Raw genomic sequence first — 17,623 nt, 5'->3', positions numbered from 1 at the left:
GCAAATATTATATAAACACACACGCACACACTCATGCTCACTTAGAGAAGCAGAGGTGTTCTTGAAGGTGAAATCTTAGCTAATCAGAGGAGATGGATTGCAGAGAATATGGAGAAGCAGAGTGGGAGGGAGGCAGACAGCTATTGAATGTTTGACATCAAAGCGCAGAAGGATTATTGAACGTGGCACCTAAGAAAAACTGCTGAACAAAGATGGAGATGGGTAGGAAAAAATCACTGCCAAAAAAATAAGAGGAGTTTTTATGGATGATTATTTTTTCTGTATGGCATTCCTGGTATTTTTCCTTTCTTTTTGCTCCCCATTATGGAGATGGCATTTGGATCTTTAATTCCCTGAAGTTTTACCTTTTTTTTTTTTTTCTTTTTTTTTTTTCTTTTTTTTTTTTTCCTTTCTGTTAGTGTGAAAAAGGACCTGGTTTGCCATGCTAATAAAGAAAGAGGATTCTTACTCCTGGCTACATCATGTATAGGATAAGAGCTCCTTTAATTTAACTCCTGGTTCTCCCAATACATCTTAACTGGACTTTTTATCTTCCAGCTTGTAGTAATACCTGTACAGGAGGGGTTTTAGGTACAAGGAAGATAGGTTAATAGACAAGGTCCTTCCATATGGAATGGAATCCAATTGCCTGGAAAATATTTTCTTAGACTGCTAATTGTTTGGCACAGAATTTGTCTTTCTATTCTGTTTGTGCAGCACCTAGCATTGTGCCTGTGACCAAAGCTCCTAAGCCCTGCTGCATTAGGGTGATGACGATGGAAAGTACAGAAAGGAGTTTTACAGCCAGCCTGGTCTTTCCTCTGTTTCCTACCCCAAATAGCAAGACAATTTTCCTTCTAGATGATGGAGAGCATGAAGGTTGCTTTGTCTGAGAAGAAAGGTTTTTTTCCCAAGAATAGAGGTCCTTAAACATTACAAGAAGATTGGGTGTAGGGAAATGCTTCTAGCTAGTAAAGCAGCAAATCCTGGCACTATTAAAAGTCACTGTCAGTAAAATAAAGCTATTTTGGGGGGCGGGGATTCTTTTCAGCTTTGTCCCATTCCTGGGAAGCTTTGAAAACTCTGGTAGTTTCCAGCTGCCCTATGTGTGCAGAATGAATTTATTTGCTGTGGTGGCTAAAATGAAAAATCAAAAGAAATGTTTGGTCAGAGTTGGTCTGAAATGGAAATCTTTTCCTTCCCTCCATCTCTCTGTCTCCCATCCCTCCCCAGTGATCAGCCTGAGATGAACCAGTTCCAGTTCATTTCCTTCTGAGGGAAAGAAAAAGGAGCCTTTCAAATACAAGTGTAACATTTCATTTTCAGGGTTATTTAATTTATTTTTTTTAAATACTATTTAAGACTCTCTTTTTTTTTTTTTTAATTAAAGTACCAGCAAAGTTCAGGTGGCTCTTCAGAGTTTCATTTCTCAGTGAATTAGCTACTCACCAAAAAACCTTCTTGTCTGGATTTATCATCCCCTAGTCCATACCAGCCTTTCTGACAGTTTTAGAGACACTCAGCAATACAATGCAGTATATGGCATTATTGTTTTTCTCAGGCAATACCAATTTCTCAGTCCCTCTAATCCCAGTAATACTTGTATGAACAGACCATACTCAAAGTGCTGGGACAAAAGGGGAAAACATGCCAGCTGCCTCAGAGAGAGGGCATGGGACTGTACGTGTGCCATCCTGCATTAGAAGTGACTATTTTTATTAAGTACTTGAGATAAAAAACCCCACCCCTCCCTCCTGACAGAGTGCCAGAATAAAAACCTGCTTTGAATCACTTCAGGCTGCTAAAGATTTTAACTACTCTCCAGGTGTAGAGTGTAACTTCCAGATGAGTAATACATGATAGATGATTGGCTGCACACATAGGTGAACCAGTTGCAGGAAGGCTGTTGTCAAACTGAAACGGATCAGGGTTTATGCATTTGAACGCATCTGTCCTGCCACCCTCTCCTCACCTGAAGTCTCCCCACACTGGGGAATATGAAGTGAAATAAAATGCAAAGTAAACTTCCCTACAAAATAATGTAATAAAAAATAACCTTCATCCCTCCCATTCTAGACGAGATCTGCAATGAGGAGCTGTCCACACAAGATTGGATTGTTTAAAGCACAGGAAGTTCAGCTTCATGTTGCTATTGCAGAATGGCTCAGTGCAGGCCTTTTAGATGTATTCATTCCCTTAAATCATTTAAGGAAAATTAGCTGCCATACGAGCATAAAAACACATTTTAAATACTGCTGTATAGGAGGATTTTTCTTCTGCTGCTGCAGTATGGAAGATAAGCTGTTTCCTTTGAAAAAAGTTCATTCTGGAGGGGGGAGGATGACTGACACAGAAATAAGTGAAGTGGGTATGAGACGTGCACACAATGCCATAGCTACAGGGATTCCAGCACTGAGTGGTCCAAGGCTAAGTGTTTACTGTAGTTACTGTATAAAAATAAACCAACCCCCCTGTGGTTCTCTGTTCTTCTGGGTTTTACAAAGTGTGCTTATTTTATTTTTAAAGTGTTTCAACTTCCATAATGACCATATCATCTTTAGGAGGGAGTGGATGGGTCAAGAAATCAGAGAATGATAGGAAGCTTTTAATCTCCATGTCACTGATTTTGAAACAATCGGTCCTGATGGTAAGTCACTGTCATTGTGTTAGCCTATGTGAAGAGAGGGGATATTCTCAGCTGTTTCTAGTGGTGTCAGTCTTGCAGATGAGACTGAACTGACAGACTTGCTCTTTTAGATCACGTGCTGTTGGCTGAAGATATTTCTGTTCTTAAGTACCTTTCCCTGCCCATATACCAGACATCACTGCCTTCCCACCTCTCTACCACATGTTACGTGTAGATGGTTCCCCTGTCTATGCTGGAGCAGGTTAGAGGAATTAGCTCAGAACATGAATGTGTTGTTTAAACCAACTCAGCTGACTTTTGTCTGAAGTACCTCAAAGGATGTTCATATGAGCTGTTCCAACAGCTGAACTGTGGGGCCAGGAGGTTCTGCTTGGGCACGATAACACACTTTCACAGAGAGCTGTCTGGAGAACAAATGTCTATAGCCTAGGTAAGGAATCTAATAAAGCATGTATGCACAGCTAGATTTAAACACATGCACAATCTGATTGAATTCAGCAGTCTTCCTTGTGTGCTTACAGTTAAGCAGGTGCTTAAATGTTTTGGACTGGGGATCAAGTGCTCACCACTGGCAAGCTCAGGATATGGATGGTCTACGGAGATCAAACAGTTCTTATCTCTGGGATAACATGAAGCCTCAGAGACAGAGAGCGCAGCATAACTGCTTGATTGTTGGACAGGTTTCATGTGGCCATCCAGCACTTTTCCCAACAAGCAAACATACTCTTTAAAACAGATTTAATGAGTGAACTTAGATAGTGTGTTCAGTGTCAGCTCAGTCCCCTTGAGTATGTGCATTGTGATATGGTCTTTAATCATAGGGGCTCACGTTATTCTCTCAGCTAGACCCCCGCCTCACTGAGTTCTCCAAATGGAAAACTTTCACATAATAAGCAGCTATTCAGCATTTTGTTTTAGATTCAGTCTTCATTGCGCAGCCCTGTCCTGTATTTACTGTGTGCTATTCAGATCCTGCTCTGAGGATAGAATTGTTAATCTCCTCGTGAGCTTTTTTGTTTTGCTCATTGCTATACCCTGGGAGTATTTCAGAAGTGTTAATTAATTATTTTTTAGGGGACCTCTGTGAGAGACAAATATGTTATCCTTGTATGGATAGGAAACAGAGGCAGTTATGATCAGAAGTACCTACTCATTTGAGATAGTTGATTTAAGATGCCTGGGATCAGATTTGTTTCATGTCATTCACCAAGGCTTGACACATTCACTGTCTCGTTTCCACCCCTTCCTTCTTCAAGGAAGATTGGGATAGACTATTGCTATCATTTGGAGCTCTTAGGACCTAGAAAACAAGGAATAGGCAGCAAGTGACCGCTTGGGAAGAATCTAAGTGATTTGCCCCCCCTCAAATGAAAATGCAGAGATGGGATGCAGTGCTCCCAGGCACTCTCATTGCAGCACTGTCCTTTGTCTTCTTGCATCCATCTTTCTTCTATTCTGCCTGTTTTCCACCTCCTGTTGTCATTGAAGCTGGAGTCCTGCATGCAGATGATGCCTATGTTAGATGCTATTCACCTTGTGCCCTGAGTGAGATGGAGACCTGAACAAAAAGAAAAGAAAACAAAAAACCACTCACCTGGGGTGTGCTCATTAATTATCTCCTTTGTCATGCACATATATACCAAAGTTTTAAATTATTTCTGCATAGGCAACTTTTCTGTTTCCATTCCTGACTTTGGAGTGCTTGATATTGCAGCCTTTGCATGCTTTTAATACTATTCTGGGTGAAAGTTTTCAGTGATTCAAAGCAAAACATACAGCTGAAATGAAGCCCCAGCGTGCTGAAATCTGAGTCATCTGCTGGGCTGGAACCTTTAGATCCACCACACAGACATCTGCCACAAGAGCTGATGAATTAACTGATAAAGGATGGCAATCTGCTATTGCCATGGACTGGTGTGAGGGAGGGAAAGAGACACTGTGGGCTTTGTGGGTATCTGCTGACAACAGAATTAATAATAAGGAAGGATGAGTAAACATAATACTGCAGGCAGGCATGAGGGGGGGATATTTAAGGCTGAATGACACCTTTTATGCTGAAAAGGTTTTTTAAGATCCCATGTGTAGGCTTAGAGTTGAACGAAAGCATATGTTTCCAATCTTCCTGTCTCTGAGGAGGCCTTGTTTTCAGTCCAGGTAGGCTTGGGTGTGCAAGCAGTAAGACTACAGATGAATTAACATTTGTCTGGTAAGTCAATGTAACTCAGGATTCTTCAGCAGATGACTGCATTCCTCTCCAGAAAGAGAATATATCTACTTTCTTCCAAAAGCACTGAACATACACTCTTCTGGTTCTGTGTTATCATCTATCTCTAGACCCTGCTTTAGAGGCAGATGGATATCCTTCACTGGGGTTGGCTCCCCTCAGTACATCATGCACCTTCACCACTGCAGGAAGAGAGTAGAGATAGCTTAGCCTGGGGAAAAGGCCTGAGCTGATCTCTGAGTTCCAGCTTGTTGCTTTAGCTGCTGATAAACCTAGATACTAGAAAGCAGATGAGGTTAAATGTTGAGTGGTGTGTGAAGCAGGTTATCGTAGCCAGTTGAAAGGAAACGTATTCTCTCCCTGACAATCTGTAACTCAGTAGAGTTGACTGTATTACTCAGCTAAGTGGTTTCTCTAGGTTTTCCCATCATCCTTGTGAAAGAGTACAGGCTCAGCCCTCCCCTGTGCTCGCAGACTTTCTTTTCACCTTCTGTTTCTCCCATTCTGGTACTAAGCTCTGTTCATCCCTGTCAGGAGATTAAACATGTTCTTACCACTCCAGACCACCCCCCATCTCTTTCAAAGTTGCAGTTCAGGTGTTAATGCTTGACATAGGCCCTTAGTCACTGCCCTTTTGCATGCTGCTCTGACTGACCGGTGTTGTCTTCAGACACCGTTTAAACTGCCCTCTGTCAATGCTGTTGTTCAACCTACTTCTTTTCTAGACCTTCAGTAGCAGCATCTAGAGTGTACTATCAAGGACAGTAGTTTTGACTGTGCAGGAGCCATGTTCAAGGTGTGGCGTTATGGGAGCGCTCCGTGCGCTGCACATTCAACCCCCAACTTTCTTTGTTAACCTGAACTTTTGTAGTGATGGAAATCAGGATTTGTTTTTCTAGTGACGCTGGTTATAAGGGCAGTGCCATATTTTGAGGGAAGCTTTCTGGTTCCATGGAAAACTAGGTCACAAAAAGAAGGCTTAGAAACCTGTAATTGATATTTTACAGCTTGCAACTATCCCTAATGGCACCATTGCTCTAGTGACCTCCCATCCTCTCTGCCTTTGGCAGGGCTACATTCTTCACCAGACAACTCCACATTAAGAAAAATGCAGCTGGTCTCTGAGATGCATGTACTTTGTTGGACCGTGACATAAATTTTATGTTTGTCAGTCCTGCAAATTGTGTCAATCTTAGAGGCTCTACTTCCACTCATCTTGTGAAATGATGTTATTGGTATTATCATCAATGTGATTCTGGATAGTTGACAAATAAAGTATAATAACAGATTTTGCAAGGGTTTCACTTCAAAATTGTACACTTAGGCTTCTTATACTATAAGCCCACAAGTAGTATTATCTAATCTAACATTTGAATGACTGGAAACAATTGTTTTCTGTTCAAAAATTCTTCTTTTCCCTCATCATCTCCCCTGCTCCTGTTATAAATTGGAGCAGCAAAGTGGAATATATTTCACTGGAAAATTATAAGCTGATTCTCATTCCAGCTGAAGCCAGTTTGGATGTTAATAAATGTTTGGAAAGGCTGTGGGTTGGGGTTTAGTATTGCTCAGAAATCACTCAGAGCCAAACAAATCAGCTGAGGTCTGCATCATCTGGTATATGGAGTCATAACAGATTAACAGAGGGTAATGAGATCTGTAGCATAACACGTTACCTGGCTCCATTTTGCTGTTAGCAGAGCTCTTAGATTTCCTTCTCCAGCTAAACAACACAATAGTAGTGAATAATCATTGTTAACACAATATTGAATTTTAACAACCTACTAGGAAGTGATGTTCAGATAGTCCCTCAGATATCCTGCGTTGTCATTTGTACCTGATGGTTTTCACTCAGACATCAAAACAGCTATCATCAGGCATCATTTTTTGCCAATAATTCTCAACCTAATATAGTACATGTTCTTTTCAGGCAAAATGGCCAACACATTGCCTCTTATTTCTCTCCTCCTGAAATTAGAAGAGATATTACCTCTTCTTATGCAGTATGTGTTCAATTATGATAACCCTGTGGCTGCTTTCTGTGGTAATGTTTGTGTCTGTGCCAGTTTGTTGACATTGTACCACTTCCATCTTGCAAGTCCCTATTGACTGAAGTGTAACTTTTTAGTATTGCAAATATAATTCTTATTTCAGTTCTCTGTTGAACAAAACAGTATCAAGGGCAACCTTCCTTTCACTGGTGCTAGGGTGTAATTTAACAATGCAATGTGCCAATCAGTGTCTGATTCTGTAGCTTTTGCTTCGTAGGTGCTTAGGATTTGACTGTATTTCCCACCTTACTGTTGGACTAGCATAGTAAGAGTTACTAATGCTCTAGCTAACATTATACTTCATATAGACTGTTTAAAAGTATTCCCATTTAACTCTTCCCATTGTTAAATTGGGTATCTGCTGACAGAAATAAATGTGATGCGCATGATCAGTTTGTTAGCTGTGGTATTTTCTGGTAAGCAGTCTCATGAGAGCGGGAGTAACAGTTGAGAAGAATTCCTCAGTTTCTTCCACTCAATTTTAACAAATCTACTTCCAGTTTGTTCTGGTGTAAACATTCTTTCTCAATCTACTAATATGTTCTATATTTCTGCTAGGTAAAGTAGCTTCTGATCTTAGCAACTTCCTTCCCACGGTCCTTTAAACACACACAGTATTATGAGAAACTTGCTAGCAGCAGAGCTAGTTTGGCACTAGAATAGATTATTTGCAGGAGATGCTGAATCTTTACCACTGGAGGGTTTTATGACAGGTGTTTGTTAGGAAAGGGTTAGATAGAGTTAATTCCTTTTTGAGTCAGTCAAATACACTCAATAACCTCTACAGATTTCCTTCTCATCTCCAATTAATCTATGATCTTTGTCCCTTCTCTTTGATTTGTTTTCAAAATGTAAACTGCCTACATGTATATCTTCATATACATAAATGTGTATATATATAAGCAAATATATAATTTCTCTGATAACATCTTAGAAATCATTGACACCATTAGATGAAGTCCCACCTGGAACTGTGAACTCCTTCTTAAAGTGATAGTCATGGAAGGGGTGTGCTGTTCAGGCCACCCTCTGCTAATAACCTTATTTTTTGCAAAGGCAAATTTATAATTTGGGATTTATAAGCCACATTTCATCTGAACTAGACAGGCTTTTTGGTTGGTTTTGTTTTGTTTTGATCACACTGACATGTTCATAGTCTAGCTCTGAACAATGCTCCCCTATACTTTTGTCAAATATTCTAGACTCTCCAGGGAATGTGTCTACAGCTACCAAATTTCTCTCTGTTTGTATTCAATGTGCTAATTGTATCACTGTAGTCATAATCTCTGACACAGGTTGTGGTTTCTTTGATTGGGTTTTTTTGCTTTCCCCATTTGGTAATGTCTGTATCCAGAATAGGAACAGTTTCAGCTAAAATTCATCTCCCGAAGAAGAATGAAACATTTTAATCCCAGACACTAAAGCCAAAATCTCCTTTGTTTCAATGCAATGATGGTCAGTGTTTGTTTGTACCCAACACTTCTAAGCTGTTCTTCTCCGTTGCACTCAGACACCTTTTTGAAGCACTGTAGACAAATTAGTGTTTGGTTCACTGTCATATCTCTGGATAAGTACCCCTTTAATTAACTCTTTCAGTTTCTCAAATGTTGTATTAATATTTGCATCCTGTGACTTGGGGTATCTATGTGCAGTACCATTTGCAGGTTGCTGCTCTAAACATCTAAATCAGGCACATGTTTGGGGTTTTTTCCTGCAGTTTGCCGTCCTGAGAAATCTTTGCACTGCTGGTTTTTGTTTGGGGCAGACATGTTAGTTATGACCTCCACTTTGCAGTGATCTACTGTACACCTTATTTTTTCTTCCAGGTGTTTTATTGCTATTACATGGAACTTGCGTTGTTGCTTTCTTAGTTTTAGCTCAGCAGCTCTGTCTCTTTCCACAGCTCTTCAGGGCCTTTAGTCAAACTCCTCTCTTTTACCTTGGATCAAAATATTATCCATCAAAGCTTTAGTATCCTCTCTACCATCAAAACATGGTTGTATTTTCCTGGGACATGCCTAGGGGGCTGAACACAACTCAAATATCCCTCTGAGGAAATAGTGTCTCCTAAAATAGTTTTTTGAAGATGTACAGCCATGTTCTGTATTTTTCTAGGGGCATCTGCCAGCACCCTGCTGATGAATCAGAGCCATCTCTTCAAAGAATTTACCCCTTGTCAATGGAGGAAAATATTCCCTTTATATAATACACACATTTTTTTCTTGGTCTGAGTGTACAAGAGAGGTTCAGTATGGATTCTTTTGTTGCTCTCTTGCATCTTCTTTCTGCTTCTACTTTCTGTGATTCTTACAGCTGTGATGTTATCGAATTCTCTTTTAGTATCTGCATTGGGGAGAGAGGCTTTTTAGATTTTATTTTATTTAATCAGGGAGTGGCTGACATGCTTAGTGCTGTGTTGAGAGTTTCCCTGAGTCTGGGAGACATGTTTAAGCTCCTCCTCAGTAATTCTGGTTTCATGTTTCTCCTCCCCTTCTCTGTTTTTCAGTGAGACACAGCGTTTGAGACTTTTTTCGGTTATAAAAATTCCCCCTTCGCTTCTGCTCCTCCCCCAAGTGCTTCTATAAACTGGGTCAGAGTCAAGGTCACTGAGAAGTCTGCTTCAGTCAACGGTTGCATTTGAACTGATGAGCACTGAGGAGAATGAGCTCCTGCACTATACAACAGTCAATTCTAGCTGGCTTTTGCCAGAGCTTCTTAAAGATGGGGCTTCTCACAGGATGCAAGTGGAAATGCCTGGAATGAACCTATCCATTTTATTTTTCCTACTTCAGACAGCATTGGGAACATGCCCTTTATTCATGTAGCTCAATTTTCCACCTCGGATTGCATTTGCCTTTTAAGATGCAGGGGCAAAGTCACTGCCAGGGCTTTTTTATTTAATACAAAAGAGCTCTTAGTATTCAAAAATGATTTACAGACAGCTGGCCAAGTGTTTGACCTAACTATGTCTGTTCGTGCTATTCTACTGGTGCAGGATAGCTGTAATAGAGGCTTACCCAGCCAGTGGACAATTAGCCCAATGTATGCAATGAAGATGGGTAAAGTGAAATGCTGATTTTAAATGAGGATATTGACATAATAGCATCTCAATCAGTGAGCACTGGAATAGCAGTGTAAAATTACTCACGAATAGCAGAGGAAACCAAGCCAGTGGAGGAGTGACATTATAGTTAAAAGAAAGCTCAGAAGCAAAAAAGGGGGAAAAAAAAAGGCGGGGGATGGAATCATATCAACAAGTACTGAACAATCTCACAACCTCTATGCATTAAAATGTCATGCCAAAATGGGTTGGTAACATTAAGCATCTTTATAATGTCATGCTCAGAATTACCAAGGAAGCAATGAGGACTCAAATAATGTAATGATGGGGACTGACTAAGTGTCATGATTAAATGTGATGTAGAAACTGCATTTATACACTTTAAAATGACGTCTTCTTGAAGCAAGAAATCAAAGAGCCCAAAAGAGAAGACTAGATTTTTTAATTTATCCCTGAGCAAGGATTAAGTCTTGATTGAAGATGTACCTGTCAAAGAATCATTCTGTAATAATAAACATAAACATGCTCAAATTCATCATTCCTGGTGGAGTACAAAAGCCAAAAAGTCCTTATATTGGCACACACTTCTGAAAGGGGGCCCAACATAAAATGGAAAAGAAAACTAAAAGCGGTAGCAAAAAGGGCAAACCAGAACAAAATAACACTTTCAGGTGACATGGCAGCTATATAAAATTACCATTGTAGGAATGCATTTTTGCAGCTTTACCATTAGAGAGTACTACCCCTATTTGAAAAACTCCACAACTTTATAAAATGTCGCATGAGAAGTTAGCAAAGGGGATTATTAGACTGAAGAAGGCCATTAGCATTAAAAGGACACCCTTTGAAGTCTTGCCCGAATGAACTAAGGAAAAAACCCCAGTACACTCGGGAAAGTTAAATGCAAACCCATAATAATAGAGGACAAAAACAATTTTGAAGAATAACTTGCTAAAGGCATAAAAACTAATAATAAAAACTTTTTCAAACACATCAGAGGCAAGAAGCCTGCCTGAAGGTCTATAAGGTTGATAGATGATCAAGATGTAAAAGAAGTGCTCAAGGAAAATAAGGTCTTTGCAGAAAAGCTAAATGAATTATTTGCTTTGGTGTTCACTGTGAGGAGCCTAGAGGGAATTCCCAAATTAGAGCTGCTCTTTGTAAGGGGCAAGTCAGATAACATGGATAACAGTGGTTTAATGGTACGTATCATTTTGGATGAGGAATTTGTACCTCATACATCTGTTAGCCTTTTTTGGAGGAATTGACAGACATGAAGGTAAAGGCAATCCACTACCTGTTGCTTATTTTGAATTTCTGAAAAGCTTTGGAAAAGTTGCTAACCAAATTATTTTAAGGAAATTAAGAATCCAAGTTTTCATTGGGTGACATGGGCATCCTTCCTTAGGATTAAAGACAAATGAAATTAAAAATGAGTTTTCACATCGGGTGCAATTACATGTGCAGATTGCTTGGTTTTATTCATATATTCATAAATTATTCAGAAAAAAGAACGAATGGATTTTTCTGATGGTATACAATTATTTGATGCAGTTAAAGTTACACCACAGGAAGATGATACTGAGTGATAAAATGGCAGATGAAGTCCAGTGTCAATAAATGCAAAGACACTTGTCTGTGATGAAGAGGGAGGGAAGTCAAGTCTAAGCAGCAGACAACAAAAAGTCCAGTGCCAGTTAGTAATATAATACAGCTTGGGAAAGAAACTTGTGAGATGGCTTTCGAAACACCCTATCAATGATCAGCTGTGCTTAAAAAGGCAAAGACTGTGTTAGATTCATCACTATGGTACTTCATATGTTTACCTGTATCTTGGGAAAAGTGTATGATTCTGACAACCTTGTCTCAGAAATAACTGAATAAAGATTTTCTGAAAATTTTTTGAAATTACTTGTGTATGACAAAAGTTTATATAGCATAGGCCCTTCAGCTTGGAGGAGAGATATCTGAGGAGGGATAAATTAGTTAAAAAACAAGAAGTCAAATATAGCCAAGTTATCAAAAACACAGAAACAGGAAGAAATCTGTCAAAGGCTGTTAATGCTGTCCCTGGAGTTGGGAGATCTAGAAGCTGCCAAAAATAGGGATGCTATTACTTGGGGAAGTATTGTTCATATTTGTGATATTACTTGCATTATTTTCTTAAATATCCTGTGCTGCCCACATCTAGGGATCTCTGTATGGCTGCTCTTGTACGAGCTCCTGCATTCCCCAGAATAAAGTAGAAGGGAGTGGCTGTATGACGGCTGGATTGGCACTATCGGGTTTATGGACAAATAACAGTTGTTCTGCCTAAAAGAAAGCTCTGTTCTTCCCTTCTGATTATCCCATGTACCTCTGCATTCCTGTAATTATGGCACTTGAGGCTACCTGAACCTTGGTGGCTGTAGTATGCAGTACCATACAGTATCACTAAATTTCAAAAAAAAGATGTGAAACTATTTTCAATGGGAAGAGGAAAGCCTACAAACTATATGATTTCCCTAGATAAAAGATAATTATTCTCAGTGGAGGCTATTATATTGTCTTTGTGACACTACACAAAGGTATAGGTTAGGTCCCTTGATTTCATGGCATATCTCATTCCAAAATAGTAATCCCAAATAATCCTGTAGATAGGATTCTCCACTGCTTATTTTCATCTTGTGCCTGTTTTACTGTGTCATCCAAAGCCTGGACCTAGAACAGGAATCCTGTGAGAAGAACACAGCAGCTGCCTAAGAGCTTAAAGAAAGGTATAGTAACTAATGGATCCAATGGGGATATTTTAAGCAGATAGGCTTTAGTTACAGAGTGGATGACTAGAGCTGAGCGAATAATACTGTTGCTCTTTTGAAAAGTATAGAAGATATCCTTTATGATTTCAAGTTGCCAGGATCTTTTCCTTTTTGAAAACTCATGCTATGAGAATTATAATGAAGCAGAGCTGCTTCCAGAGTTGTTGTTTTTCTTAAACCTGAAAAACTGCACTTTTAGTCTCATAGGCATCAAAAATAGCTTAATGTCGGTAGCATTACTAGCTAGATTTTGCAGGCAGCAACCCTGCAGTTTTGCATATGTTTTCTTGATCTAGAGCCCAGTTTAAGCTGTTGAATGGGGTCTGTGTCTATAATGTTCCCTAAGTGCTATTATGCAAAGAGATTGCTTATTTGAATCATTAATCAGTCTCTGGATGGCTGCAAGTTCTTATATTTCATGGCTGGTTTTCACGATGTATGTGACCTATTCATAGTGTTGCTCAAGCTGCACTGGAACAAGACTTAATTCCTATTATTGTTAAAGCTTTTCTGCTGACTACCTTCACTAGTATATGCTTAGAAAGTATCCCAAACCCAGAGGACCACTATATGCAAAACTACTGGAAAGGTTCCTCAGACAAGAAAACTACATTAGTAGTTTAACTCTTTCAAGTCAGAGTTAACATAAGCGATTGTTGTTTCCTATATGGATGCTTTCAGTCATCTTTTCAGAATCTGATTACTATATGCCTTGTGAAAAATCCAATTAAAATCAATGTATTAATTAGCAGAAGTTTAATTTTCTTCTTGTCAGGAGATACATCATGGTGTTGGAATTTTACAGCATCAAAGTTAGCAATAGTCCCCATCTTATAAGTATTTTGAAAGCTTCTACTTGCTGTCTTCTGCAGTGCTGACACCAGTGGATCAATAGGTTTTTAAAACCAGACAGGAATCACCGTTATAATCTAGTCTGACTTACAAAGTACTAAATATCATCCATCATGGTTTTCCTAAATGGGCATTAAAGTCTGAGCTTCCCCAACTTCTGGTGGCTTAGCTGTTAGAGAGAAGGACTGATCTAAAAGAGCTTAGAGGGTTTATCTCACAAAAGCATCTGCAAGAGCATCTGGAATATCAAATCTTTCCCCAAATATCTTCAAAACCCCATCCCTGTGCTGGTAAGGTTGTTAAGCTCATCTTCTTTTTTATTATTTTTTCTTTTTTTTAAACAAATTTTTTCCTTTTTTCTTCAGTAAAAAGTATATCTACCTTCTGGGAACTGACATATAGGAAACTGCAACATAGAGCAGGATTACTGAGCTGGGTCACTTTGATGGCCTGAGCTGCAGAATCTGAACACAGTTTATACGATAAGTCTGCCTGAGTCTGCAGAATGCCAGGGGTACTCCAACATGTGAGCTGTCTCCTACATTTCTGGTGGGGTTGCTCATGTTCCAGGGTGACTCCTTTAGAGACAATGCCGATAATTCTTTCACTATTTCTCAAAACATGGTAAGAAGAAGAGGAAGGATCACATTATGAGGACTGAGAAGCCTTGGTTCACATAAATATATTTCTGGGAGAAACAGAGGGTTGCCTGAGCGTAAACAGCAAAATCTAAGTTAAGATGAACACACACCATGGAGCGTTTGCAGCAGGGAGGAGAAGTGAACAATGCACTTAATATTGCTGAAAAGGGAGCTCTGCAAAATAATTTGCATGCAAAGTTTGTAAAGCAAGTCCAGCTTTGCTCCCTCCTCCATCATGGCATTTTGGTCTGGTTTACCCTTGTTATGTGTTGATGTATAGAATTTGATGGGGAATTTTGGTGGTTTTGATGCTTTTGCTCAATTAATAACACTGCAGAAAATGTAATGCTACTAATGTTACCATTTTATTGTGTTAAATAGGTTGTTGCTTTAAATGTTTTCATTTATGGACTGTCCCCTAAAAGATCATTTTCTAATTGTGAGAATATCTTGCATTTAGGTTTGGATTTTCAAAAGCACCTTTTGAAATAGGATCCTGTCCTGTCTCATTATATCTTAAATCCAAAATTCCATAGTTTAAATGCTAGTTAGGAATCAGTTTATGCCCTACCGAAATGTAGGCACTTCTGGAAAAGACCCCATCAGCGGAGTGCTATTTGAAGGCTGTTTACTTAGATATACATCAAGAAAAATCTTCTTCTGTTCTGAGTTCAGCTAATCTGTTGGTTTGTATTTTTTGAAAATAAACTGCCTTCATCTTAGTATTGGTCTTCTGCTAGGGAATTTGTGGTGGTTTATGACTTCCCCCAAAAAGGGTACTCACTGTAGAATTAAATCTCAGCATGGGTAGATTTAATCCTCCCTGATGACTTGTAGTCTATGGAAACATTATTGCCTGTGCTTGGTTGGTGAGTCTGCCCTTCAGGAATCGGATGTTCTCCTCTTGCTGCAGTTAACTCATGCAATAGAGACAGCTTTGTATTCTGTTTATGCCCCTTCATAATGGCTGTATTGATCTGGCCTGATGTAAGCAAAGGTTCACAGTTCGGCAAATGTTGCTAAGGGTACCAGGCTATTACTGCCACCAGCAGACACATTCCATCATCCCTCAGCCTCGGTGTGTGAAAGCCAGAGCAGCAAGATGCCACGTGTTGGTGACTCAGGAAAATGGCATGTGTTGGTTACCTGGCATATATCAGACCTGGATGCTTCTAAAATTAGAAAGAGTATATTTTTTGTCATGTTTGTTTTGTCTGCCAAGCAATGCAGGAACATTTAAAGGTTAGCCTAATTTTCAGTTGTTTGGAAATGAAAGCCATGATGACAATGCTGTGCAAGAACACCTATGAATTTTGTTTTCAAATAAGCTGAGCGTTCCTTTCCTTTAAAAAAAAAAAACCAAATGTGACGAAACTGACCTGAGCTGGGAGTGAGAATGGTGATGAGGGTGGGCTATTGTCCAGCCTGACAGCTCTAAGCAAATGACTTAATTATCTCCTTGCTTGCTCAGTTCAACAAGGAATTTTCACTAGAAGGTACAAGCTAAGAGAAAAGGTTTTGAGCCTAAATTCTTACTTGCGGCAACTCAAAGTAGAGCTGTAGAAGTGAGAACTGCTGAATCCTCTAATACTGCTTGGGGGTTTTAGCTCTTGGTTTAGAAAACAATTTAAATCTGTTTACCTGATTTTACTAGCACAAAATCCCAGTTGTCCTTTGAAATAAGAATTATTCTAGCTCTGCAATGATGAATATGTCTCATCACGACAGAATAATTTGACAGGTTTTAGACTATTTTTAAAAGCAAGAGGCCTGAGACTATAGTTGGGAAGGGGTGATGGTGAGAGAACAGGAATAGCTATTAGATTATTAGGTTGGGGGTTTTTTCCCAGAGTCCAAGGTGGAGGAGAGATTAGCTGATTTAAAGGGCAAATGTTTTCATTTTTTTTCTTCTCCTTGAGAGCTGGAAAATGCTGATTGCTTGATCCCATCTCGTCCTGGTTCTAGTCTGTTAATTCCAAAGATCATTCTCCAAGTGGCATGGTTACTTTCTAACAAGATTAGAGGGAGAGGGGCAGTGAATTGCTCACTTGCACTCTAGAGACCCTTGGAAAGTGTGATTTGGAGTGGGTTGGCTAAAGTAGTGCAAAGAGGCCCGTCCAACCTAGGGTATTATTGCAAGGATTTTATATCTGTCACAGTAGTGGATTGTTCTCTGCAAAAATAAATATTTAGCAATTATTGGCTGTGTTAGTCAAACTGATATATAACACTGTTGTATAATAAGGTGGTATTCTGTACAGAGTGTTTGCAAACGACTTTGTTGATTTCTGCAGTATTGTAATAGCAAAGGGCAATGAAAATTTATATCATAACAGACATTGTGATTTTATGTTATTAGTGAAAATAACTTCAAATGCAGTTCGCTAGATCTGAAACACAGAAATTCATCCAAGTGAAATATTATTTTAGCTTTCAGTCTGGTTCTGAGAGTGCCAGTATCTTCTACTGAAGTCAGTGGAAGCTGTAAATGATTACTGTGGCTGCTTTTAGCCATTCAGATTGATTTATCATCTGAACCCACTAATATCCATGCACTGAGAGCAGTAGGAAAAGTGTATGTGTATGTCTCTATACATATATTACACCTATAGTAAGTTTTATGCATTGTTTTCCTGTTGATTGTGTATTTTGCAAAGGTATTTATCTGCATCTCTTCCCTGTGGAGCTCAGAAGTATGATTTGATCTAGTTACGCTGCCATTCAGGGAGAGACCAGAGCATTTGGAATAAAGCTTGGGAGCCATTTACCAGGCCGTTACAAAAACTGTGGTCTGCACCGGGTACCCAGGCCCAAAATGCCACGGAGAAGCTGCCATCTGGCTTTGCAGGCTGGCCAGCATCAAAAGGGTCCGTGCTAATTGGAGCACAGCCCCTTAGTTAGCTGTAGGGAGCCATCCTGCAGGAACTCGGAGACTGGCCGGATGACCTGACAGGAATTTTCCTTCTCTAACTTGTGTGATGGAGAGTTGGCTGGAGTGCACTGCCAGCTGCCACCCTCTTTCAGGACCCTGTAGAGAGAATAAAGCTGAACATTGGCTAGCTGGCTCTGTACCCTGGCTAGCTTTGTTAATAACGAAGTCAATGACCTCTTGAGCCACACTGGGACTTGATGGGGTATTTTAGGTTTTTTATCCTTTGGACTGGAATTGATAGAACAGACTGCAGACAGAACAGATTGAATTATCCCTCCCTAAGTATGGTTTTCACTTGGCCATTGTTTTCTTCAGCCTCGTAGAGTAGTTGTAGTAATGCATAGGTGAAGCTCAAAAAGTTTGCTTAGGGAATTGTTACATTTCAGAAAGAGTGGGCAGAGTGATACTGATTTACCT

The 17,623-nt window shown here is 39.6% G+C and overlaps 1 protein-coding gene across 2 annotated transcripts in view; it reads left to right on the top strand.

Annotated features, from left to right (window-relative positions):
* Positions 1–17,623, top strand: part of LOC128147873 (BEN domain-containing protein 5) — a 980,343-nt gene that overhangs the window by 818,124 nt on the left and 144,596 nt on the right. The window lies entirely within an intron of this gene.

The sequence above is a fragment of the Harpia harpyja genome, chromosome 11 (genome assembly GCF_026419915.1).
Source record: "Harpia harpyja isolate bHarHar1 chromosome 11, bHarHar1 primary haplotype, whole genome shotgun sequence".
Taxonomy (NCBI): Eukaryota; Metazoa; Chordata; class Aves; order Accipitriformes; family Accipitridae; genus Harpia; species Harpia harpyja.
Note: the sequence above shows the minus strand (reverse complement) of the source record. Positions and strands in the feature narration are given on the sequence as shown.